Source organism: Cupressus sempervirens, chromosome 5, assembly GCF_028749045.1.
Source record: "Cupressus sempervirens isolate cs-2001-9-10 chromosome 5, ASM2874904v1, whole genome shotgun sequence".
NCBI classification, from domain to species: Eukaryota; Viridiplantae; Streptophyta; class Pinopsida; order Cupressales; family Cupressaceae; genus Cupressus; species Cupressus sempervirens.
Genome location: NC_143122.1, coordinates 820763679 through 820791431, shown reverse-complemented (window position 1 = coordinate 820791431; position 27753 = coordinate 820763679).

Here is a 27753-nt window from a genome sequence, read left to right as displayed (position 1 = left end):
AATTTTCCTTTTCCTCTATGGAATCTCCTAGCTAGTAGTGCTTCTAACTTTTCCACATCTTCCTCATCTATGCTACTATCACTAGATGCATGTCTTCCTCTTCTTCTCTTCTTGTTTGATGTCTCATCGTCAGTGTCTTTTATTGTCAACTTGGCCTTGAAAAAAGATTCAAGGTTCTTAGGTTTGTAGTTGTCAAAGTTGGACAATTCAAACGCAGTAAGTCTTCCCTCTATATCTTCAAAGGTTAGTGTGTTTCCTTGTACACACCTTAGCTCTTGGATGGCTGAAATTCTTATAGCATAGATAGGGAGTAGAGTTTTTAAGTATTTTCTATTGATATTTTCTTCTTCCAATTGACCGTCTAGACTTCTTATTGCACTTACCACTTATTTCATTCTAGCAGCATATTGAGTAGCATTCTCACCTTCCTCCATTTTGATTTCATCAAACTTTCCCCTAAGACTCTCTCCCTTTTCACTCTAGACATTCTAATTTCCTCCATAGATATCTATTAGGGCATTCCACATCTTGAATGTAGTGTCCACATCTTTGATGTCATCATATTCTGCATAGTTGAGTGTAGAGAAAATCTCCAACATTGCTTGATTGTGCTCCTGCCTTTTGCTCAAATCATTTGTAGTAAGAGGTGTAGCTAGATTTACATGTTCTATTCCAATTGAGGTTTGTGCATAGTCACCTATTGATCCAAGGGGTAATTTTATCAAACTCTACCATGTAGAAAATTTGTCTTTGGTGAGCTTTGATACTTCTCTCTTGGACATCTTGATCTTCCTACTTCTAGTACCTTGAAACTAAATCAGTAGATGGCTCTAATACCAATTGTTAGAAATGCTTTAGAATAACCGAGGGGGGGGTTTGAATCAATTATTCAAGGTCCAACCTATCCAATTCAAAAATTTCCACTAAGGGTTGTGAGCCCATTCAACCATTCATTCATCCAAGCATTAACTTTCCTAATCAGTAAGTTACTATAAATATACATGCAAGCACAACACATAAAATATCAACACATCAAACAGTGATTTATGTGGAAACACAATTTGGGAAAAACCACCAATAACATGCTACTCAATTCTCACTCTCCTGAAGTGATGCCCTATGAAAGGCCTACCATATTAAAGGCTTACAACACACTATTAAATGTGACTTTGTTAGAGGATTTATCCACCTTGTTAGAAGGGGGCCTTGTTAGAGGACTTTAGAACATTCACTTGGAATGCTAGCCTATTAAAGGATTTACAAATGGCTATTAAAACAACATAAGTCCATAGGATATTCATATCTAGTATAATTGCTAGAGAGTATTAGAAAGTCTTTGACTTGATTACAACATACAACTTAACTTGTAGATCTCAGATCACTTTTCAACTCTTCACATTGCCTGGCTTTCAATCTCTGGAACTCTTGACAACTTGCCCTCCTTTCAAGCTTAGTCTCCTTGAGTCTCCATGCTCATTGTACCGGTGCAATCATCTCTTCTTGACCACTTATTGAAGTAGAGCCTCTATGCTCTTCCTTCTCCTAGATGCCTTCACCTTGACACCCTTTCAACCACTTCTCAATTTGGCACTTTAGCAGTAGTAGCATTTTCTTCTCGGTCTATGACTCCTTAACTAGAAGTCTTGGAGTTCATTTCCTACTTGATTCTTCCCTCCTTTGGTTTCAATTCATATGGATAAGGTAGGATTCATTGTATCTAACCCATATTTTGTTTCCTCTAGAAACTTCTTGAATAATCCTTTTGAATTCGCCCAAAAATAATTTAAATAGAATTTTGTGCCACCAGCTCATCATTCTTATCCTCCAACTAATTTACAAAACTCAATGTAACAACTATGTCAACTCAGATCTAGCAGATCTTTGTCATTTAAAATAATACAACTGCTCGACACTATTGAAATAATTGTACTTGGCATATACTGTGTTACTCGACACCAACTACAATTTTCTAATGCTCGACACTTAAACTTCACTCAACACACACTAGATTTTTTGTTTTCTCAGCTCTAACTGAGAATTTTCTCAGCTAAAACTAGCTTGCTTCGCACCCACTGATGAACTTAGTTTAAGCTTTTCAGTCAACCTTGTTATAACTTATTACTCCAATGTTTCTAAGTGTGACCAACCTTTGTATCTTTGAGTATGTTATCAATACATCATCTCACCATTGTCTTAACTTATCCTTATACTTGATTACAACATCATAACTCAACCTTTCCCTTAGGTACTTTTGTTACATCTTGTTGATAAAATCCTCTTCATCAATCAACTAAGTGATAGTACTTGGATCTTATAAATAAATGTCATTCCTACAAATAGCAGGTTTGACATAAATGACAAAACAATGATTGAAAACATTTTGTTAACAATAATATCCCTCTTTGATCTTCAATCTTCTTCTCACAATGATCTTTTCAATCAGATTTCCAATACTTTCTAGCTTCCTCATGCAACTAACTACACTAAACACACATTCTACTACATACAACAAAGAGGACAAAGAGATGCTTATTCTAAAGAAAAAAAGATATACAACCTATTGAATGAAGAAAACAAAACCAAGTTCACTTACATTTATTCAATTTTTAACATTAGCACATTCATTCCATACACTATACTAAAAGTAAATGAATATCAAAAATTGAAATGGGCTCAAAGTCACACATAGTAGTTCAAGCTACAAGGGTTTTCCCAAAGTAAATTTTTGCCAATCTTATTAACATCATAAAAGGTTACATTTATAAGCCCTCTCAAAATGGTTGGTTACATTGGATGATTTCTTCATAGAGCATCTCTAAACATAAACAACTAAAGTTGGACAAGCTTGAATCATTGTCCATTATAGAGACTAAAAAAATACCATGAATGGCTAGAAAGAGAAAGAGAAGGGGAAGAATGACAGATTCTAAAAAAGCATAAGAACATCATGTATTCTTAGTAGTGACTTATTTAGCTCTATAAGATTTCATGGCATCAATTACTTTGTCTAGCTCTTTGACATCTGTAATGATGATGTTGTCAGCTCTGACCAGTAGTCATGCATCTCTATTAATTCATCTATTCTAGCCACCTTTGATTGGAAATTATATGTTTCTCTCCTTATGATGGCAACCACTACTAAGAGTTCTTAAATCTTGGACACTTGGAAGTTGAGTGGGTCAACGACTTCATCAAAAAATGTCAAGAAATTTTATTTCATTCTCTTAATATCTACAAGATTTCCATTAGTGGACACAAATAACTCTACGTGCAATATCTTCAAATATTGAAATAACTTTTCAATGACCTTTTGCACTAGGTCATGCACATCCTTGAGCTCATTTGTAGATCTCATGGAGCTTTCTATAACAAAATCCAAGGATTGTTTTTAGTGAAATATTGACTCCTTGCCTATCTTAAGGATCCCATGAGCAATATCTACATTTGTATTCATGTCTATCACTTCTTGTAGAAGAGCCAATTCATCTGTTAGCTTGTTTGTTACCTTCTATATGGTTGTTAGATGAGTTGAAGTTGCTTCCTTGAGCTTGTGAGTTTCCAACACTAGGCTTCCTATGTTTTCACCTACTGAGGGACCTTGATCCTTGATTTGATCCACCCATGCTCATCCAACCTACATGAATTTCCTTTCTTGTTTCAACTTTAGGAGTAGCTTTTTGTTCTCCTCTACATTTAGGTAAAATTGACTTAATGAAGTGATCCCAAGTGTAGACCTTATGTATTCCACTAATTGTCTATTGGAGGATTTCAAAATTTTCTTTTATGCTCTAAGCTCTTCCAACTTATCTTCAATTTTTTCATTGGTAGACTTCCACATTTTCACCATAGCATTGAGAAATGGGATGCCAAGATCTACCATTTTGATATGGAAATCATCCTTCAAGAGCTCATGAAATCTGCCTTCTTTCTATGGCTCAACAATCTCAACTAGCATATGGATAGTTATTGAATTTGGAGCCAGTGTAGCAATAGTTTTCTACTTCTTCATCTTCTTGGATGGCTAAGAGGAGGTGACTTGTGTGATCAAATCCTTCAATGGAGTCACTTCCTCATATCTCCTCTTATTCCTATCAATGGTTTGTTTGAGCCATGACTCTATAAAGAGAACATTGATAGTAGAATACAATATCATAGGATTGAATATCTTCCTTGGGATTAATGGATTTGGTTTTCTTTGAGAAGCAATAAGGAAGGCAACAACCTTAGTTACCGAAAGAGCTAAGGTATCCCCTTGTTGAGATGCATCCTATTCTTGGTTGTCCATGGGGTAAGAGTTACCATCCAAATTGATGACTTGGATAGGGGAAGATGGCTTGGCCATTGATTTTTCTTGTTCTTTCCCCTTATTCTTGTCATCTTGCATCTCCCCAGCCTTCTCAATGTTCAAAAGAGAGCCAACCCTATAGGTAGGAGTGAGTGAGACATTCTTTTATGGAGGCTACTCTCCACCTTGGCCAATGAATTGTATTGAACCTACAAATTTCAATGTAGTAGCTAAGGTGATTGTTGCTATGGTTGACTAAGCAGCTCTAGCTAATACTCCACCCATAGAACTAGTGCTTCTAGTCCTCTTCTTACTTGGTCAAGTAAATTCCACCCATTTTTCTATTCTCTTGATTATCACTTGTATAAGAACTTCCATAGTGTCAATGACTAGATCAGTAGGTGGGGTAGACAAAATTGGGGTGCCTTTGATCTTCATGTAAGATGTGGGGTGCATGTAGGCTTCATCATCTACAAGGTTAGAAACATCAACGAAATCATTATACAATTTAATCTCATTAATGGTTAACAGTGACCATAAGCTCTCTCTATTTTGGTATTCATTAAGACACCCAAAAAAGAAGTTTTCAATATCTGAAACATGCATGTAGGCATATCCAAACTTTGAGTGATCCCTTACAAAGTTAACTATATAATATAGAGGCTTGAGTCCCTCATAGTCTAATAATTTAATTTTGATTTTAAATCTCTTCACTAAATTATGAGCATCTGACCTAGAAGCACATGCATACAGAACAACCATGATAGGGAAGGGAATCCTGACAATCTTCTTCATATTACAACATAGGGTGTTCACTTCAAGGATTTGTCAACATAGTTTGACTAAAACTACCTTGTCTTCTAGATAACTTGACAACCTCTTAGGAATCCCATATAAGCTCTTATTCATAAATAGGAGAAGTTTGGAAAAAGGATGAATGTGCATCTGAATTGGCTTATGGCCAAAATTTCCTCTAGTGAAAATCTCCTTTGAGGGCATCCTTGCAATTCTCAATATAGCCTCATTACAGAGGCATCATTAACAACCATGTAATCCTCATAGGTTCTTTGTAGCTCCAAATGTGGGTAAAATCCATATACTGTGGTGTGCTCATCATAGTTTTGGATGCTAGAGAGGCTGGACCACAAGTGGTGAGTTGCCAATGCATAGATCAGATATGATAACATATAGAAATACTTGGATCCTCTACCCAAATTCAACCATGAGGCTAGCTCATTATAGGTGATCTATTCCTAGTTTATCTACATATCCTCAACACATATTTCTTGTACTAGGAAGAAATGGTGCTCAATGAACTCCAAAATCTCCTCTTTTCCTTTGAGTTTGAGGAGGAGCACGAGGATATCAAAAATCTCTCTTTTTGTATTCATGCCAAACAAGGTCTTTGACATTTTTCTCTTCTTTAAGAATGCAATCTAGAATCATGTCCTCTATATATCTTCTTGACTGAGGGTCTTTTTCTCATTGAACATAGATGTGGAAGATCTAAAATAAACATCACAATACTAATCCTTCACAAGAATGCCAAATGTGGATTGCATCTATGCCTTGTTAATTGAGATGAGAATAGATTGATCAGGAAATAGAATCTACTTTATTTCTAGGTTATATCTCTCTATGCTTTCCTTCACTAGATTAGGTGCATGAACTGCCATTGGAAAACTGGCTACTTCAACCAGTCCACTTTCTTTAAGCTTTTAAGCAATTGGTTGAATAGGTTGAGATTTGAGTCTTCTATGAAGAACATCCAAATTGTAGAATTTGAAAAATGTTTCTATAAGCTCTTTTAACTCCCTCTCTAGGACAACTAACTTATCATAACTAGCAACTCCCATTTCCATTTGCTATGATTGCACAAGATATAGTTCTTGATAAATAGCTATTTAACTATACTTGAAGAAACTGATTATAGGCAATTATGATGAAATAAGTATATGAATGAGAACATTGGTGCCACATGAATGAAATAAGCTCGACCAAAGATTATAATAGAAAGATTTGTATTTAATTCTATGAGGAATGACTATTTAAACATTTCATTCATTTTCATGTAAAATATTAAATTCTTGAAAGCTTTATTACTTTACTTAAAGTAAAGTGATATGACTAAGAATCACTTAACAACACAAATGCTTTAGCTTTCTGGAAAGTGCCTTACCTTACTTTAGAATTTGGAATGTAGATATACTTGATAATGTTAATGTATGTAGGAGAGAGAGAAAATTAGCTTTTAACACCACATCTCCTTTATATCAGGGTTGCATTTTCATCAGTAACTTTTCTAGAAGTATCTTTTGAGCATATTTGAAGGATATTCACATTTTAGAGTAACTTTAATTTCTATTTTTAAAGCCTCCAGAGAAGTGGCCTTTTTCATTGTCTTAGGATGGAAAACCTTGTTCTCAGCAACATTTCCTAGACTTGAGCACAAATAACAACACTTCATTCTTTCACTTTCACGTGATAGCCTCAAAGTTAGATCTCGAGCATGCCTTACTAATTATGAGCCCTTAAATGGTTCATTCAATATCATGTTCACACCATTTGATCCTTGGGGCTGAGGTTTGGCTCTAGTTTATACAACATCAAAAGTAGAAAAAAACAACTTCACTTCCATGAGTGCACAACGAACAACCCATATATTCATGTTTCCTTGTAGCACTTGATCTTATCTCCACAAATTTGGATGTAATTCATTCTGGCTTTGATCCATGGCTTCATATACCTTTTCTAGCATGGCATAATCATCTTCTTAGCTTGCAAATATTTTTCATGGCTTCATTCTTCAGATATGCACTTGATATACTTTTCTCAAGGGGAAAAGCAACTCGAAAGCTTAGAATTTGTGGGACATGGAATATTAGGGAAAGGTAAGAGAAAAACAAATGTGGAAAAACTTACTTCTCATTGGGAGAATGCTAGAACACATCCCAACCATGCCTAGATCACCTAGACTCCACACACACTAGAACAATAGGAATCCTACTTAGATGGTTGGTAAAGGTAATGCAAGGGGGAACCAAAAAAAAAAGAAAGTAGAACACTCAAAATATATGAGAAGTAAGTGACCTAAATAATACTTAGACATCAATTTTGGACACATACTTTTATACCAAAAACTTTGGGCTTGAAAGGAGAAGATTAAAACTTTGCAACAACTGGCTCTAACTGGGGACTTAGGCAATGCAAATGTCTAATAAAGGACCCATAATATCTAGTTTTGAATAGCTAGAATGGAAAATTACAACAAGCAACTAAATTAAGCACACAACAAAAAGGAAAATTAACCTAGGAAAGTAGGAAAACAATGAAAGTAAAAACACAAAGCAAACCTACCTAGGCTAACGCTAACTAGGGGTTACCTACTTTCAATGGTAAACTTGATACAAATTTAGATCCTAGCCATTGTAAGAAAATGGGGGAATCTCTCCAGAAGGATACACCAGAATGAAAGAGTTGTTTTGATTTGTTTGCATAATCTTGAAAGGACCCTTCCAAAGGGAGTCAAACTTGTGATGCATACCTTTGGGTTCGTGCCTCCTATCCCACACAAATACCGAATTTCCCTCCATGAACTTCCTTTGTTTAGTGTTCTTGTTGAATAATGTCTTCATGTGTTTCCAATGTTCTGTAATATGATCAACTGTCCTTTCATATTCTTCTTCTAGCTTAGTTAGGTACATAATGCACTTCTCCTAGACGTCTTGGAATATTGGATCCTTGATCACTTGCGATAGTTTGCAAATAAATAACTCTAATGGTAGAGGAAGGCTAGCTTCAACTCTATATACTAGCTCAAACATTGAAATATTGATTTCTTTCTTAGGGGTTTCTCTATCTACCTACAACACATCATGTAATTTCTTGTGCCAGTTCTTTTGGTTCTTAGACCTCCAACTTCTTCATGATATTGATCAGGTTTTTATTTCTTGATTCTACTTAACCATTTCCTTGAGGGAAATAGTTAGATGAATGACTAAGATGTATGCTATTATTATAGAATAATTCTATAATCTCCATTAAAGAAAAGTAGGAGTTGTTGTCCATGAAAAACTTCATTGGTACCCCAAACCTTATCAAAATGTTCTCCTTGATGAACTCTTGAACTTTTTCTATCCACAGACCTCTAGTATTGCAACCTATCTCTTTTTAGGTTAATATTCTTTTGATGAACAAATCAAGGAAAAATACAATAGAATGAGAATGCTCTTACCATTGCATAGGCATGCTTTTCCATTTGAGAATATCTCAACTCATGCTCCTTAAGGGGAGTACTCATGAACGCAATTGGCTCTTGGATATCTTCCTTGTTCTATTGCATGAGTATTGCATATAGTGTATGGGATGAGGCATAGCAATATAGTATGAGCACCTTGGTGTAATCTAGATGTACCAGCATGAGTGCTTTGGCTATGACATCTTTAATTTGATCAAAAGCCTTTCTTTCAAAATCATTCCATTTGAAACTTTGACTTCGTTTTATCATATCTATTATGCATTTGGTGAATTCAAAAGAATTAGGGAAAAAGCATCTCAGAAGCTTCACCTATCCAAAGAATGATTTGACTCTAGATTTTCTTCTTGGTAAATTTAAGTAATGGATGGCTTTAAGATGTCTTGGGTCAATCCCGATGTGTTCTTGAGAGATTATGTGACCCAAAATTTGCCTTTTGTAACAAAAGACTAATTTCTCAGGATTGAGTGAAATCCCCTATTCCTTGCATCTTTTCAACACTTTATCCAAGTCCCTTAGATGATTTTCTCTTTTCTTGGAGAAGATTGATAGATCATTTAAGTAGATAATGATGATCTTATCCTTTAGATTAGTGAAGGAGGAATTCATAGCCCTTTGAAAGGTGGCACCAACATTAATGAGCCCAAATGGAATTCTATTATATGAAAATGTTCCCCAAGGAGTGGTGAATGTTGTCTTGAATTGATGTTCTAGGTTTACCTCAATTTGGTTGAAACTCGAAAATACATCTTGCATGGACATCATTTTAGAGCCAACCACTATTTGCAGTAAATGATCCATATTGGGAAAAGTGTAATTGTCCTTTAGAGATGCCTGATTGAAATTCCTGAAATCCACACAAATTCTAATCTCCCCACTCTTTTTTTGGACTGGGACAATGTTGGCTATCCATTTTGAATGATGTATGGGGTAGATAATTCTTTCTTCCAACATCTTGTTAACTTCCCTAAAGATAGAATCTAAGACCATACTGTTTTAGTTACACTATTTTTCCTAAAGGGAGTGGCATCAGGCCTGAGGGGAATTTTGTGCTTTAGTTCACCATTCCTAAAGGTCTTTAGGTCCTCACATCCCTAAGAAAACACATCTTGGTATTCTAACAACAATCCTTTTTCTTTTTTCATTTCTTCCTTTGAGAAACTACTACTGATATTAACCATCTTGGGTTTATATTTAGTGCCAATGTTCATTCCTTCATACTCTCCTGAAGTTCCACCTTTTCTTCCCCTCTCCCTTCTAATAAATGTATCATGCCTATTGAATAATTTCTCAAGGGAAATAGGATGTCGAGGGATCTTGTTACCTTTGAGTTACTCAACTCCAAGATCCAACTCTTTCTTAGTTTTAAGATTGAAATCTTTGTAGGAATTTTCACTCCTTCCAAAGTACTAATCTCCAAAAAATTCAAATCATTCTAGGAAAGATTGGATCTTCTTATCATCATTGAACACTTTCTATGTCTCAACATTGTCAAGAACATTTGGCCTAAACAAGACTTTGACCTTGTATTGATTATCTATGAAATTTGGATGTGGGCATAGTAGCAAGGATGATGTAGTGAATAAGTTTTCCCTTGCATTCTACTCACTTAGAACAACTTGTATTGAGAAGGCATCTAGATGATCAATCTCATCCCAGACCCTATTTCTATAATTCTTGAGCCTAGCATTCTTTAGAGTGTACTAAGCTAGAACTCACTTCACTATAAGCTCTGCATCTCCTTGAGCTCATAAGACTTCCACTCCTCTCTACTTTGCAATGCTAATACCTAACAACAAGGTTTCATACTATGCTATGTTGTTGGTGTTTTTGAATTGTAGCTGTTATGCAAGCTGAGTCACATCTCCATCTAGAGATACAAGCACGATGCAAATTTTAGACCTAGTAGTAGTGCAACTATCATCGAGCTCTAGGGTCCAAATCTTTAGGTCACTAAAAGGCTCTAGCTATTCCTCAGGATAATTGAAGTTAGAGAACATCATATAATTTCCAAACTCCATTTCTTGATATAAGATTTGTGCCTTAGGTTCATCAAACTTCAAGACCATGAACATGGCCTTCTCCTCAGGTTCCAACTTGATTTTCTTGTTACCCACAAGAATTATGGCACAAGACCGATCCATCTTGATTTTACCTTCCATTTCCCTACAAAAGCTTCTACTCAAAAACATACCATAGATGGTTGGAATGTCTACTACCAAGATGGTTAGCTTCATTCTCTTTGTAGGGTGAGTGACCAATGCTATTTGTGCATCTTTCACTTGACTTATTAGAGGTAACTACTTTGTATCCATGGAATAGCAACATCCAAATATCTTGGTGAGGGCCAAGCCAAGGGAATGAGCAACAGAAGAGGGCATGACATTATCAAAGACTCTAGAATCAATTATGTAGTTATTAAGCTTATGGCCATTTATGTACAAGGACACATAGAATTGGTCAGGCTTCTGACTAGGAGAGGTAGCAAAAATTGATGCTTCTTCCTCTTTGAAGAGCATAGGAAAAATAAGCTCTTCATTAACTAGTGGGCCACTATCAAACTGAGGCTAGTCATTGCTAATGGTAGAGTTAACATTAGTTTGACTTTTGGCATTAGCATTACCTTTACAATAATCTACTAGCTTTTGTAATTTAGCAGGATGAGTTTTGAGATAATTAAGGGGAGACACCTAGATACGAGCATCCTTACAATATTTGATTATGCCAAATGAGAATTAAGGATTACCATTTGGTTCAAACCTTGATTTCTCTTTCCTAGGAAGTGGATGCTCCAGCTATAGGTGAAGGGTCAGTGGCTATTTTCTAAGAAGGAACAAAGTTCACTAGGTTCTTCTCTCTTTGACTTCTCATCACTATGATCGTCTGAATTCCATCCAGGAGGTGGTGAAGTAGTTGCTTCAAACCTTCGAATCTAATTCATACTTCAAAAAGAATGTTACAGAGTTGTAATGGGGAGAAAAATCATTTTCACTTTCAGGGTATTTGATGGCTAGCTCATTAGTAGTAGTGAGTTGCTTATATCTATTCATTTTTAGGAATGGATCACCATTGCGATCCACTCATAGATGAAAATGCACATATTTTTCTTCTTGGGTGGTGTCTCAACAACAACCTTTTGCTGAGCAGAGGACAATTGCAAAGGTCTACCTTTGTGAGGCCTTTGGGGAATATCTTGATATGGTTGCTGAAGTGAAGAAATGGGATTTCCCATTTGTCTCTTCATGGAAATAATTTCATTACAGATCTGCTGAAGCATTTCTTCAGTATTCTTAGTTAAACCAAGGAAAAATCTTGTTGAGGCTCCACTCTGAATTTCTCTTTTCCAAAAATTATCCTCCATTTCGATTGCCAAGGTATGAGCAACTAGAAAATTAGCAACATGTGCATATCTAATTTAAAAGCTTATCTTAGGGGCACAAATCTAATGAAGAACATCTTCTAGTAGGATCTTCCAATATAGGGAACTCGACTTTCTACAATTTTTTGAACACAAGGTTTACTTTCCCTTTACCTAGATCTAGTTGACATACTTGATAATGTTAATGTATCTAGGAGAGAGAGAAAGAAACTTAGCTTTTTTGCAAACCCATTTTTCTTCTATCCAAGATTGTAGAACTAGGAGTAATCCTTCTACTAGCTTGCGCACTTCATTTTTTCACTTTTTGCCTAAAGTTTTTAACACTACATCTCTTTTATATTGGGTTCACATTTCTATCACTAAATTTTTTCGAAGTATCTTTTGAGCATCTCTAAAGGATATTCACATTTTAGAGTAACTTGAATTTTTATTTTCATAGCCTCCAGAGAAGTGGCCTTTTTCATTGCCTTAGGATGAAAAACCCATTTCTTAGCAACATTCCCCAGACTAGAGCACATCTAACAACTCTTCATTCTTTCACCTTAATTTGATGGCCTCGAAGTTAGATCTTGAGCATGTCTTATTGAGTATGAGCCCTTAAATGGTTCATTCAACATCATGTTCACACCATTTGATCCTTGGGACCAAGGTTTGGCTCTAGCTTAAACAACATCAGAAGCAAAACAAAAAAACTTCACTTCCATGAGTATGCATCAAACAACCCATATATTCATGTTACCTCGTAGCTCACTTGATATTATCTCCACAAATTTGGATGGGATTCATTCTAGCTTTGATCCACAACTTCGTAGGCATTTTCTAACATGATATAATCATCTTCTTACCTTGTTAATCATTGTCACAACTTCACTATTTAGATATGCACTCAATATTTTTCACTCAAGGGGAAAAACATCTTGAAATCTTAGAATCCATGGGACATGGAATGTTAGGGAAAGGTAGCAAAAATGAAATGCAAAGTAACTTACTTCTTATTGAGAGGATGCCAAAACACATCCCAACCATGCCTAGATCACGTAGACCTCGTGCACACTAGAAAAATAGGAATCCTTCTTAGATGGTGGGTAAAGGTAATGCAAGGGGGAACTAGAAAACAATGAAAGTAGAGCACTCAGAAAAACTAAGAAGTAAGTGACCTAAAAGATACTTAGACATCAATCTTGGACACACACTAACTTTCATACTAAAGACTTTTGGCTTAAAAGGGGAAGACTAAAACTTGGAAACACATTTACTTTAGTTTGTGCTAATAATATTTAGTTGAAAGGGAGTCAAATTTTAGGATCCCCTTTTTAATGTGTATGTGGTAAGTGGTGACATATCATTGATCATCATTTCCTAATATACAGTTAGATAGAAAGATAATTAGATAAGAAACACCCTTAGAATGGATCATGCTACATAGAGTAGAGTGTGAGACATTCTAAGGAGAGAAAAGACCATCATGTGGCCACCCATAGCTTGAATCCAATGAATAACACAGGAAGAAAAAGAAAAATTAAAAATGGGTGAACATGGAAGGGAAGCCTAATTGCCTCAAATATTGTGGATCCTCCCCAAATATTGAAAATTAAGATATGAAAAATGGAAGAAAAAATACAACATAAAGAAGATGCACAATAAATAGGCAAGATCATACAACACAATGGTAAATAGTGAACCTCTTATTTGGGAGGACTTGGGGTTTGAATCTACTCAAGCATAAGTAATAATCAAATCATAATAATTAATCATAAAAAATAATAATTAATCTTTGCTTCAGTCTAAACTACTACACCTATCTTTAGATGAACATCTATATATATATATATATATATATATATATATATATATATATATATATATATATATATATATATATATATATATATTTGTGATATTTTCCCTTGCAAAAAATTTTTACTATTTATTATTATAAATTATTGTAAATCATTAGCCTAGCATACCTATCTTTAGCTAAATATATGTAAAGCATGCTAATCTTTAGATGAACATATGTATAATATTTGTTTTTGTGATAGTTTCCCTTGCAACATAATTTTACTATTTATTATTATTAATAATTACAAATCATTAGCCTAACATACCTATCTTTAGCTAAATATATGTAAAGTATGCTAAAAGATGTATCAAATTGAAATAATGTGTCAATGATGAAAATGAGATATTGGAAAATACAAAGCAGAAACTTATGTTAAAACAAATTTAATTTCGTGTAATTAGTTAGCAAAGGTAATTATAATAAATTTTTACAATACAATAAATATATAATTTATTTGAGTGGTTTTGTTATTAACAAATTTTAAACAACAAATTAAAAGATTAATAATATTTTCATTAAATTCATAAGTATATGTTTTAGATTACAAAATATTAAAGTAGTTTCTAGTTTTTATTTTTTATTAATTGTATATATTTGAAATAATAATAATAAGAATAAGAATAACACATTGATTATTTGTTTTAATTGCTTATATATGATCATCTATAATATGAATTTAAATATTTTAATGATAACTAAGTTTTAATATAGTATATTTAGCTATATTATTTTTTAAATTTTTAAATAAGTTTCTTCAGCTTGAGACTAAGTATTTGTAAGTTCATTTGATGGTCTAATTCTAAGTGTAGACATTTCATTGTAATTTATTAACATTTATAAACATATTTTTACTCTCCTCAAAGAATACAATTCATAATGTTAAGTTTGATTAATCCACTTTAATTGATAAATGGCTCTACACAATGGCAAACTTTAAACTTTAAATTGTTCAGGCTACTATGTTGATCGAGAGGGATAAGCTTAGAAGGTTCCTTCAAGATGGGTATGCTACCTTTTTCTACTATGAGTTGAAGCATGGATACCAGTGGCGAAGAACCCTGGATGATTTACAGGCTTTTGAGCAAGCTTGTATTAGGCTGAACAGAGAAATCAGAAAGAACGTAAATGTCAGAAAAGAGGATTTGTTCTTGTTTACGCAATTTCAAAAAAGTAAAAGTATCGTTTGGATGGAGGGTCCCTTAGGATGGACTGCTTGGATGGATATTCACTATGATGTTCTTAGTTAGATTATCTATCTTCTCTTCTTTTTTTCTTGATGTACAACTGATACGACTCTTCCAAGGTGAGGCTTAGGCTCCTTGTTGTTATTTGTGGTGACTATTTGGTTCCTTTTTGTTTTTTGAAACTCTTATATCTAATAAAAAAGAAACTTTAAATTCTTTAATTTTATTGAAAAATAAAGAATTACAAAATTTAGACTATCTATTGACAGTCACAAAATGAACCGCCCTTCCACCCACTAATTGTTATGAAATTGAATCCCTTGCCCACATTTTGTGTTGTCATGTACAATTACAAATAGGTAATATTAGAAGTATGAAATGAGAGAGTGATTTGCGTACAAAAGAGACTCCCCCGACTTTAGAACCAAATCAGAGAAGGGGAGCTAAAGGAAGAGGGAACAAAGAGAAAGGGGAGTGAAGTTAACAATTAAAATCTTCTTTATTTTTTGTCAAATCAAGAGGAGTCCTTCAAAGTGTATCTGCATTGAGATCAATCTGTATAGTCTTTCAAATCTATCCAATGCATGCCATTGAGGGGATGATAGAATTTTCATCAACATCTTGATGTTCTTTATTGTTTCCTAAAGGCCAAGTCTGATAACATGTAAAAATTCAGCAAGCACACGATTAACTTCTATTTCAGCAAAACTAAGTAACTTCTTAAAAGTGAAGGTTGTTGAATGTATACCATGTAACTTGATAAAGCTTGTTAAAAAATATAGGCACGAGGGATGTTGTTTTGCTCATATATGTGAGCCCAATCTTTTGATTAACGAAGGTCATCTCCTCCATAAAATTTACACAAAAATTGAGAGATCTTGAAGCAAACTCCTAGAAGAATATTAATCATATCAAAGCTCCCTTTGTTAATCCGGTTTCTAAATGTAAACAATGATATAGAATGATGGTTAAATTGTAATGTTTTATTTCTATTATCAAAATTCAAACCCTTACTAAAATGTAATTGGTAAATATATCTATTGACCCATCAATTCATAACTGGATCATGAATGCTAATAGTGTGAAAAATGTTAGAAAAATAGAGTGCACAATAACTGTTACCTTCTTATTATTGATACCAAAATCTCTTATGTCACGATGATGACATCAATATGCTCTAGTGTTGATGAGTCCTATTTCATAACAATGGAAATAAAGCCCATTTCATTTATCATGTTCCCAGATAAACTTGATATTTCTCACCTATATTTCTCATGTTCCCAGGTGCACCATTGTAAATCATCACATAATTTGTGCATACACACCTGAAACGAAACAGAAATAAAATTGTTCCCTTCATCTAAATCAAAGATGATTACAAAATGATGAACGACCCACAAAATAAAAGGAAAAGACAACATACTCAACCATTGAAGGAAACCTTGTGTACTGAAACGTACTCCAAAAGCTTTACACCACTTCAAAGGTCCTCGGTACTAAATTATAAATCACGTTAGCACAAATTTTCCATCTACAAAAAATCTAGGGCTTTACTATGGATATTCATTTGGAAACCTTCCAGTTTAGTAAATATTCAGAATCAAATAGAAATAGAAATAGAATGTTACCTGTGCCACTGGGTGTAATTTTGAGAGAAATGATAAGTGATTACATGATTTTCAAATATTTAAAAAAAAATGATATTACATTTCTTGGTAAAGCAGAATTATTCATCAAAACATTAGCAGAAATTAAAATTGAACTTAAAAAAGTTGGAAAATATAAGAATATAATTCTGTGTGGATGTCACTTTGAGTGTTCTTGCTACAGTTCAGAGATAGCTTTGATGTGATTTTTATCCCATTCTCATGAAATATATTAAAACTATATAAAATGACTAAAAAATTGAAACAAAAAAGAATGCACTAAATATGGAAAATAATGATTGAGTAAACTACACAAAATAGATTATAAATATGAGATTTTTTCAAACCTTTATACATGAATTTATAGAGAATTTTGCTATATCTTTGGAGGATGATTCTATAAAACACATGTAATACCCATTAAATATAGAAAGGAATGAATGAAGACAAACCTATTAAATATATAAAATAATGATTGAAAAAGTCAACTAAAAAAGGACTCTGAATACCAAAAAAATGAAGTTAATTTAGGAAAAAAATTTACCTAAATACAACAAAATGAAAGTTCACAAAAAGATACTAACATTTCCACTCTAATTAAATGGAATCATTTACTCAAATATTTTAGAGTAAGTTAAAAGTAAAAATTTAATGAAATATTGTAGTGTAACTATCCTCTCCATGCATCCCCTTCATGTTATTTGTAGTGTCATGTTCATGGTTGGGTCATGTCTTTGCTAATTCTCCTTGATCTTCGCTTAGCTACTTCTGCTTTACACTAAATACAACAAGGAATATACCCAATAAATATGAAAACTAGTGACTGAAAATTTGAATAAAAGTAGTTTTAAAATTGAGGGAAAAAATTTAAATGTATTAAAAGAGAGAAATTTACCTCTTTTGGCCTAGCTTTATTTCCTTGTTTTTTGGGGGCTACTTCTATTTTACACTAAAGACAATAAAGAATATTCCATTAATATAAAAATCATGACTGAAAAACCCAATAAAATATAGATTTCAAATTTGAAAAAACTAATAAGAAAATAAATTTACCTCCCCCAACATAAGTTTACTACGAATTCTTGTAGATCTTCTTAGAGGCACTTCTACTTTGCACTGAACATAAAATAAATATATAAATAAAAACTAATAATTAAAAATCCAATAGAAACTAGATTTTAAATTTGTTAAAATTTAAATTCATATATATAACATTAAAATATAAACTAATAACTAAAAAATCCAATAGAAACCAGATTTTAAGTTTATTAAAAAATCAAATTCATTGCACATTAATAATTTACCTCTATACGAGATCTAGGAGAAGAAGCTGGTTGATGGACACTATGTGGAATGGTGGGCATTTTCTTGTAGGTGTTCACCTCTCCTACCGAACTTTCCAGCTGGGGCGTAACCTTTGGTTGAGAAGTAGGTTCCCAAGCAGGTTGAGAACCTGACTCTTGAAGATGCAAACATGGTGGATCTGACTCCTTTATTGATTTAGGACCATCATGCCTACTGCTTGACATTTTTTTGGAATTCACCTCTTCTACAGAATGGTCTAGCGCAAAAGTAACCCTCCGGTGAGCAGTAGATTCCCAACTGTGTAGAGTATCCCCTTCTGGAAGATTCGATTTTTTTGAATCTAATTTCTTTGTTAGTTCTTTTACCACACCTTCTTCTATGCCCATTGCTTCTTTCCTCTCATTTTCATTTCTTCTCACTACTTTTTCAGTCACATTTATTATTTTTTTTTTCCTCATTTCCATTTTTTCCCACTACCTTTTTAACTTCATTTATCGCTTCTTGTCCCTCATTTCCATTTTTTCTCACCATTTTTTGAACCTCATTTTCTTTCTTTCTTACTACTTTTTCTTCCTCATAATCGTCTTCCTCGTCATCTGGTGCTCCTATCCAAAGCCAAGTCGTAATGATGACGACTATAGCAAGACACCAAAGCAGTAAAGCACCGAGCTTGTGATCGACTCTATCTAGAAAGAGTTGCTGATCAAACATTTCTACGAAGCAAAAAACCATAAACATTACTCTAAAGGCTACACTAATTATCTCATCTTCGAGCTCATTAAGCCTCTTCCTTCTGTTGTTTCTCGCCATGAAAGAAAAAAAAAACAACAATTACTGAAAAGAATTGCTTGCAAAAAGTATGTTTGAATGCGGAGAACTATTCCGTACAAAAACTAGGATTTTTATAATGGCATTGAGCTATGATGCAACGGTCACATTATTAATAGAAATTTCTAAATTGGCTGCCGAAAATTTCTAAATTGGCCAATAGATTTTTTTCCTTTGCTACAAATTTTCTAACAATTAAGAGAAAAAAATCATATTCTAAAATTTTCATCAACGATATACATCATTTAGTTGACAACATCAATTTTAGATAAAACCTAAAGTATACAAAAGCGATTGGGAAAAAAGCATTCCCCTTGATAAGGTTCACATTTTAATTTATTATTTAGAAGTTGATCGAAATATACAAAGTATTACAATTATAAAGAGATTTATGAGATGATATTCTAGAGTCATCATCAATCATCTTAACAAGTACACTACATTTACTTTTTTTGGTATGTTTGTTCCCTTTCTTATACATTCTAGTGATATCCAAATGTTTCCATAAAATGAACAAAAAAAATTAAAAAAATGATATTATTCCAGGTAGAAGGTTCTGGATATTCTAGATGCTAAGGCAGATCTGTGAAGCGTACTATACACACAAACAATTCAAATCTACGCACATGAGCGCTTGTGTTTCGTCACTTGTGCGGCCGACTTCAAAACTTCAAATTTCAAATTTGTCCAAAATACCGCCAAGTATTGGGTCTTCTCGACTATGCTCGATACCAAAACACATCATTTCGAATGCACTCAAAACATGTGGTGCGGATCATGCCACGTGGAAAATGCGTCATCATCGATAAGACGCTTCCCATACCCCACTACCTCCAAGTATTGCAAGTCTAAACACGATTGTTTGCTGTCTTATTATACCGACTTTGTAAGATTAGAGGTAATGTTATCTTATCCCACGTATAAAAAATGATGGGAAAAGCAGTGTATGATATTGTTTTTCTCCCTTGGATTGAAAAAACTTCGCACTAAATCAACAAAGAATTTACTCTGATTGTTAGCTAGTCTCGATAGCACTCAATCACATGAGAAGAATATTGGATGGTTGTGAGTTTTAGTCTTCTTGAGATCATTATGCACTTGAATATTGTATCGTGACAATGATTAGGATATAGAGTGTAGTTTTAGATGACAAATAATGTATTACTAAAAACATTTATTAAACATTACAAGCAAGTCAAGATAATGTATTGTGTCTCGTTTGGAAAGTTGCTTTCTCATTTTAAGGTAATATGGAATTGGCATTTAATAGATTTTTTCCACATGAGGAGGTAGGAATTCTACATTGAGGTGACATAGTTTAATCATGTGTTGACATCACATGTGCGTAAGGTCATCTTAATGAAAGTTACCATATTCTTATGATGTGTATGGAGAGTTGTATCAATAACCATACATGGAGAGTTTCCACATGAAATTTCAAATTGTTTCTAATTTTTCCAATAGTTTATTTAGCAAATTGTTTCTAATTTTTACAATAGTTTATTTAGCAACTTGTTTCTAATTTTTTCAATAGTTTGTTTCTAATGGAAATTTCTAAATTGGCTACCGAAAATTTCTAAAAGTATTTTGTATTTCTAAATTGGTTGTAGCTTCAATCTTATTTAGATGCTAAAAGTATTTTGTGGATAATCAATATTCGACACGCTGATTCATCATTTTTAATAAACACATTTTATTTATATGTAAAAGGTACACAAATTATTTGAATACTATCATATATTACTCCTATATTAATTTAACGGATTTAATTTTATATTTTAATATTATATAATCATTTATTTAAATGAATTCTTTCATCAAACATTTATTTTGTATATTCTACTTTTATTTTAATAATTTAAGAAACTTTAAATTATTTACAAGCCACTTGTTGTAAACCATGCTTTTGAGTTGATGTTTAACATTTTACACTTAGAAATTTTTTTATTACCAAAGTATTGTAGCTATATATTTTAAGCTTAAATTTTTTAATGAGACAAAATTACAATGCTTTAACAAAAATTAATATAATATAGTCAAAGTCTTTCAATTTGTCATTTGTAAATGGATAGCTTAGTAACTTATATTTGAAACTTTATTCAATTAAAAAAATAGCATCAAAATTTTTATAATTTATTTTTAAATATAACTTTTGTTATATTAATTAAGAAATATTTTCATATAATAAAATAGGAGGAACTAATGTTATACAATAAAGATCCTACTTATGTTTACAAATAATTTATATTTTACAAAATTAGATTTTTGTTTTACATTAATATCTATAATTGTTTTGACAATTTATTTATTTTTGGTTAAAACTATCCAAATGTATATTAATATAATGTAGTTGATATGTTGAGAACTCCCTAAATCCAAACATTGGTGATCTAAGACACTAATATTTGATTACTTCTTTTCCAAAATGTCTCTAGGTTAAAATTCTAGAATCGCAAAATTATTATTCTATGAGTTCTTATGCAATGTACATACAATCATTAGTTCTTATTGAATTTCTATTCATTATATCTTGACTCAAAAGCATTATCCTATAGACAAGAACTTTGATGATTGTGTCCCTATTAATATTACTTTCATTAGCATATAAGGCATCACTATATTATAATTTTTTATTAATGTAGCTATAAAGAAAAAATAAAATTACTTCAATATTTTAACAATTTATCTAAATTATTATTAAGAAACATATAGAACTATTCTTTTAACTTCTATGAACTTAAAAAAATCTCATGTAATCTAAAATTTTGTGAAATAATAAACTTTAATTAAGATTTATAATTCTACCAAACTTTAATTCCTTATAAAATTATATTAATAAAATAATATTGTTGATATTAATTCAAAAAGAATCTTACCAAGCAATATTCTAATTCTATGTATAAAACCTAAGATGGAGGAAGTGTAAAAGTACATAAGTAAATTGATTTGTAAAAGTATAGAGTGCAAATAAAAAATAAACCTAGATGTGCAAAAGTAAATAAACAGTCTAAAATCAACTCCATTGATCTATTTATTCTTAATAATCAGATGCTAAGTTCATGTTTAGTTCCTACCCAATCTCCTATTTCTGGTAATGCGAAGGTCAACAACTCGAGAGGTTCTTAGGGTTCTTCCAATAGGTCACCTAGAGGTTCTGTAACTTGAGACTTTGGAGCCAAGGTGGAACACCTCAATAGGTGATCATTCAATGTCTATAAATATTTTTTTATATTCCTTCTATATGCTCCAACAAAAATTCCATATCTACAAATTCTTTCTTAATACAAGCTAATATTCACTATTAGTTGTCTATAAACTTCTTTTTCATGTCCCAAAAGAACTATGTCAACTTATTAGTATAGTATTTGTAGATATGGAATTTATTATAGAAATGTTTTTTTATTTTATTTTATATATATTTTCAAAAAATTAAATGCTATTTTATAATTTTATAATATATATTTTTAAAAGAGTAATAAAAATAAGTTAAGGACTATGTAATTTATTTTTTTTATCACTTTTAAGGGAAACCAATAAAGAGTAGAACTAATGGAAAGAGCCTTTCAATACCATGTCTTTTAGCCACATCAATGTTAGTTTGACTTATTCTCAATACACATTTATTAGTTACTCCAAGAAATGCTAATTTAACTTCTATACTAATTCTAAATTAGGAGAAAGATAAATATAAATATTATATTTAAAAAAATTACTTTTTATCTATATTTACATAAGTGCAAGATGCAAAACATTTCATTCTACTAAATTACAAAGAGACACAATTCCAAAAGTTACAACAATAGAAAATAAAGAAATAAAGAAACCTATCACCTATCTTCAAATGTCATCACAATGCTTAGATTATAACACACCTATATTATCATTCCAATCAATTGAAAGACTCTAAGAACACAAATCTTTAGATTTGTAATCCTTCAACCTAGACAAATAGATATGAGATTCTTTTGAAGATTGTTTAAGGATTTGGCTAACTCAAGCCCCTATTTTAGTCTTTAAGCCTCAATAGGGAATGAAATTGATAAACCAAAAATAATAACAAAGGAAAAAAAAAATTAAAAAAATTGAATAGTAAATTGAGACACATTATGGAGGAAAAATACTAATGATAGAGATATTAAAGTATTTTCTTTTGTGAAGTAGCTTATGAGAGCTAAAAGTGGGTTAAGGAATGTTGAGGTTAGCTAATTATGTGGAAAATAATTTTTAGTAGAAAAGGACATTTTATTTTGTGAAACACATAGAAGGAAGTGCTACTATTTTTTAGGTATCATAGTTTATCTCTTTTTCCCTCAAGAAATACTTCCTATTTATCTTGGTATGTGACCCATGGTTTTGAAGCAAGATTCTTTTGTAACTTTATAAATGACACTGGGGTTTGACTCGATCACTCATATTTTTTGTGTTGTTTCCACCTAGGTACAAAATCCTAGGATTCCCCTCAAATTATGGGACAAAGAGGTCTTTAAAGGCATATCCAACTCATTTGGGGATTTTCTAGGTGTTGATGTTGTGACTTGTAACAAGACCCTCTTTATCTCTCTATTTCTCAACCTCTAGAGTAAGAGAACTCCATGCCTCTACCAACTCTTCTCTATGACTATCCAACTTTCAAATGCTTTCCCTAAGGATTCTCTTGCAAAGCCTTCTCCTAAGATGGTTGCAGAGATTTTCACTCTCTACTTTTGGGCCCATGCCCATGTCCCGAGGTATTGGGCTAGAGAAGTATCTCTTCTTTGTGCCTCCCTCTTAGGTCCTTGTGCCTCCCTCCCTCCCTAGGTCACTCTTCTTCTTTGATTGTCTTCCCTTCACCCTCCCCTCAGAAGTTAGTTCTACCCCCATGGTGACCCTTTCCCTTTTACACCCTACCTCCTCCCTCTATTGGTTTCTCATCCTCCCCCCATTTCTCCCACTTTCTCCCCTTATTTTCATTCACCCCCTTGCCTCCCCTTTCCCCTTCTTCCCTTCCCCCTGAGTATTCTCCCTCCTACTCCCTATTTACCTTTTAAAGCACCATAATTATATTGATGTGGGAATGTACTAGAAGACTGGGAGGCATTCAAGTAGATTTTTGACAAATAAGTTTGCAGAGGACATTAGTGGTGAGATTCAAAGCACTCTCGAGCACTTGTGATCCAATAAATCTCAATAATTATGGTCTCCTAGAATATGAGAGGCCTTGACAGTCTACAAAAGTAGATGCTTGTTAAGTACCTATTAAAGATTTGAACCTGGATATTGTTCTATTACAAGAAACAAAAATACATGTTGCCTTTTTGTCTACTATTAGCAAGTATATCTACCTTTTATCTCTAATTTTTTCCATTAAATCTAATGGAGCTTTAGGTGGGTTGGTCATTATTTGGAAGTCTTGGCTCTTGATTGGCTCTATTTTCTACAAAGGAAAGTAGGTCCAATACATGGTTTTGTCTTATAATAATATAGATCTTGCATAAAATCTAACTAATGTGTATGCAAAAAATATGGTGGGAGAAAGGAAGATCTATTGGGAGAAAATCCTTTTGGACAATAAGGACAATATGTTTGAATATTGGATGGTGATTGGGGATTTCAAAACCCCTCTTTTCAATTCTTAAAAAAGGGGTTATGATTGATTTTTCTTACATTATACTATATCTACATAATTTATTTCAGAGGGGAAGCTCTAGGATTTGGATGTACATGGTGGGAGTTTCACTTGGTCCAACATGCACTCTAGAAACAACTTGATCCATGTTAGGTTAGACTTATGCCTTCTATTCTTAAATTGGAACATCATTCATGATTTCTCAATTTTTGGTATTGTCAGGTTTGTTTATGATTATCATTGTATATTTTTTCAAATGGTATCCTTTGGTTAAACAAGATAAGTATCCTTTTCTATTTGAAAATATGTGGACTCTTAACCCAAATTTCCCCACTTATTTTAATAAATGGTGGAATAGTAAACTTATTGATACTGATATGTTTTTGTTTGTGGGTAAATTAAAAGTTTTGAAGGAACATCTTAAACATTGGAATATGTTTTCTTTTGGAAATATTTTTTAACAAAATGATAGAATAAAGGAAAAACTACACTCTTTACAAAAGGAGATGTAATCCATGGGATGGGACTAGGAAAGGGATAAGCAAGAAAAGCGTCTTTTGTCTGATCTCCACAATATCATTCTGAAGGAAGAGACCTTTTGGAAACAAAGGTTTAAGATCTAATGGATCAATGGAGGAGACAAAAATTCTAGATTCTTCCATCAATCAGTGCTAAAGCATAGGAAAAGGAACTCGATTAGAGATCTAGCCATAGAGCAAGGCAATATTAATCAGAATGTGGAAGTGGAACACAAGGTGGTCCCTCACTTTTGGGACCTTCTTAACCAACCCCCTCAATCATCCTTCAAAAGATAGAATGATCAATCTCCTCCAATGTGCTCCCACTTGTATCCCGTTAGAATAGCTTTTGAAGTTAGAGAAATTTGGTACTATAGAGGGGTAAAAATACAAAGCTACATCACCTTTCAAGTTGACTTAACAAAACAACTGAATTTGAATATTTCTATCTAAAAACCAATTTTGTTCAAACATATGATCTAGATAAATTCATTCTAGCTAAGTTGTATATGGTCTCACACTTTTCCAATTGGAAATGTCAATTAAATGCATGTTTTATACTAGTTTGTATCCAATTACTAAAGAAATAAAATTATTTTAGAAAAGTGGCATTTCAATAACTCTTACTTTTTTTTATGATATTTTTTTAATAACATTTAAACACCATTTTGTAGAGCTCAGAATCAAGACTGTTCTCATACAGAGTTTATAGTGTTTTAATAAGTTATGGTATATTATAACACTCAAAAAAATATCAATTTTGAGAAAGAAAAAATTATTAAATCATATAAAAAAAATTAAAAATTATATGGCATTCTAGAGGAGAGAAACCTCTTCTAGAATATATAATTTTTCTCCTAGTTAGAATAGATATATTTTGAAAAATGTGGTGGGAGATGAAAACTAACGATTCCAAGTGAGTTGAAATTTGAATCATTATAAAAGAGAAAATAAAGGTCTAAAGCCATTTTTTTATTTTTGATTATTCTAGCTATATATGTTATCTATAACATAGTAAAAGATCAAAGGGAATAAGTTTATTTCAATATAGTTTTGTGGTGGGAACTAGACCCTAATTTTCAACATTTTTTAGCAGCTAAAAAATTATCTATAAAAACTAGGAAAATATATCAATTCTTATTCCAAATAATAATTATAAATTATAATCTTAAACTTCATCTATTTCTACACATTTCATTAGTTTACTTCATTTTCAAATTCAAAATAATAATACCAATTTTATGTCATTCAATGTGTACAATTATACTTTTGTTAGCATTTTCGTTTACAAAAGGGTGACACAGGTTTGCGCTTTTACCTAGAGGAGGTTAGAGTTTCCACCTCTACCCTAAGCCATTATAAGTCATCATGGCTAGATGCTTTTCTTTCATTGTTCCTCATAAATTACTAGGATATCATGGGAAAATATGTTTTTTGGGCAGACATAGATTTTTTTATTTTAGGGGCTATTCTTAAAGAGATCAATAATACCTTTATTTCTCTAATTTCTAAGGTGACCGGGTCAAAAAATTTGGAGGATTTTAGATCTATCAGCATTAGTAATACCTTATGTAAGATTTTTTTCTAAATTATTGGTTTCTTGCATCAAACCCTTTCTAGATCACTTGATCCACCCTCAACAGAAAGGTTTTGTCCCTAGGAAGCATATAAAAGATGTTATTGCTACTGTTCAAGAAGTGATTCACTTTATGGATAAAGGGGAAAAATAAAGTATGATACTTAAGCTTGACATTTCCAAAGTAATTGACATGGTCTCATGAGACTTTCTTATGCAGGTCCTTAAGAAAGTTGGATTTAAAGGAAGAATCCTTCAGCTGATAGAGGAATGCTTAAAAAATGCCTAAGTTTTTTGTGCTAGTCAATGGCTCCCCAAAGGGTTTCTTTAGTATCTCTAGTGGTCTAAGACAAGAAGATTTTTTATCTTCCTATCTCTTTATCAATTTAGCTGATATTATTGGCCAAGATATTAGCAGAATGGTAGATTCTCGTACTATCAAAGGCTTTAACCCCTCTTCTATAGCAGAGATTGTTTCACACCAACAGTTTGTGGATGATAACCTGATAGGTGGAGAAGCTACAATAGCTGGTACAATCTAGTGAACTATACCCTAGCTTTGGGTTAGAAATTGAATTTGTTTTAAAGTTCTCTATACATTTTCATGCCCCCTAGAGTTCCCAAAACAAAATTTATTTGATTACTAGTTGCTAGATTGTCGCCCTTCTCCCTATTTATCTTGTAATGCCGTTGACTTTTGCTATAGTGGAAAATAATGTTTGGGCTAGTTTTCTCAAAATAATTTAGTTAAAACTTACAGCTCAGAAGGAAGCTCTTCTTAGTAATGCTAGCAAACTCCAAATGCTAATGATGAATCTTTAAAGCTCTACTGAATATGTTACATCGCTATTTTATATACCAATTTTTTGGACCAAAAATTTGGATACTGTCAAAATAAATTTCCTATGGATTGGACTCGAAGAAAAGAAGAGGCTCTCATTTGTCAAATAGAAAGTGATCTTCTCTCCTAAGGATCAAGGATGCCTGAATGTAAGGGACTCCCACCTTATGAACTTAGTGCCTTCATATTGAAGATTGGATGGAATGTGATGAAGTTAGATTTTTACTAGGCCAATATTTTATGAGGAAAGTATCTCAATAATGGGAATGAGATCATCCTGTTGAAGAACCCCCTTGTATAAGGGTCAATTTTGTGGAATAATCTAAAGAAGACTATCACCCTCCTCACTCAAGGTTCCTCTTGGTAGGTGGGTAATGGGGATATTGGGGTAGATATGCCTACTTTTGACTATTTCTCTATGTTTCCAACTCTAAAGGATGTCCTTATCAATAGACTAGGGTTCAAGGCTAGGGACTATTAGGAAAGGA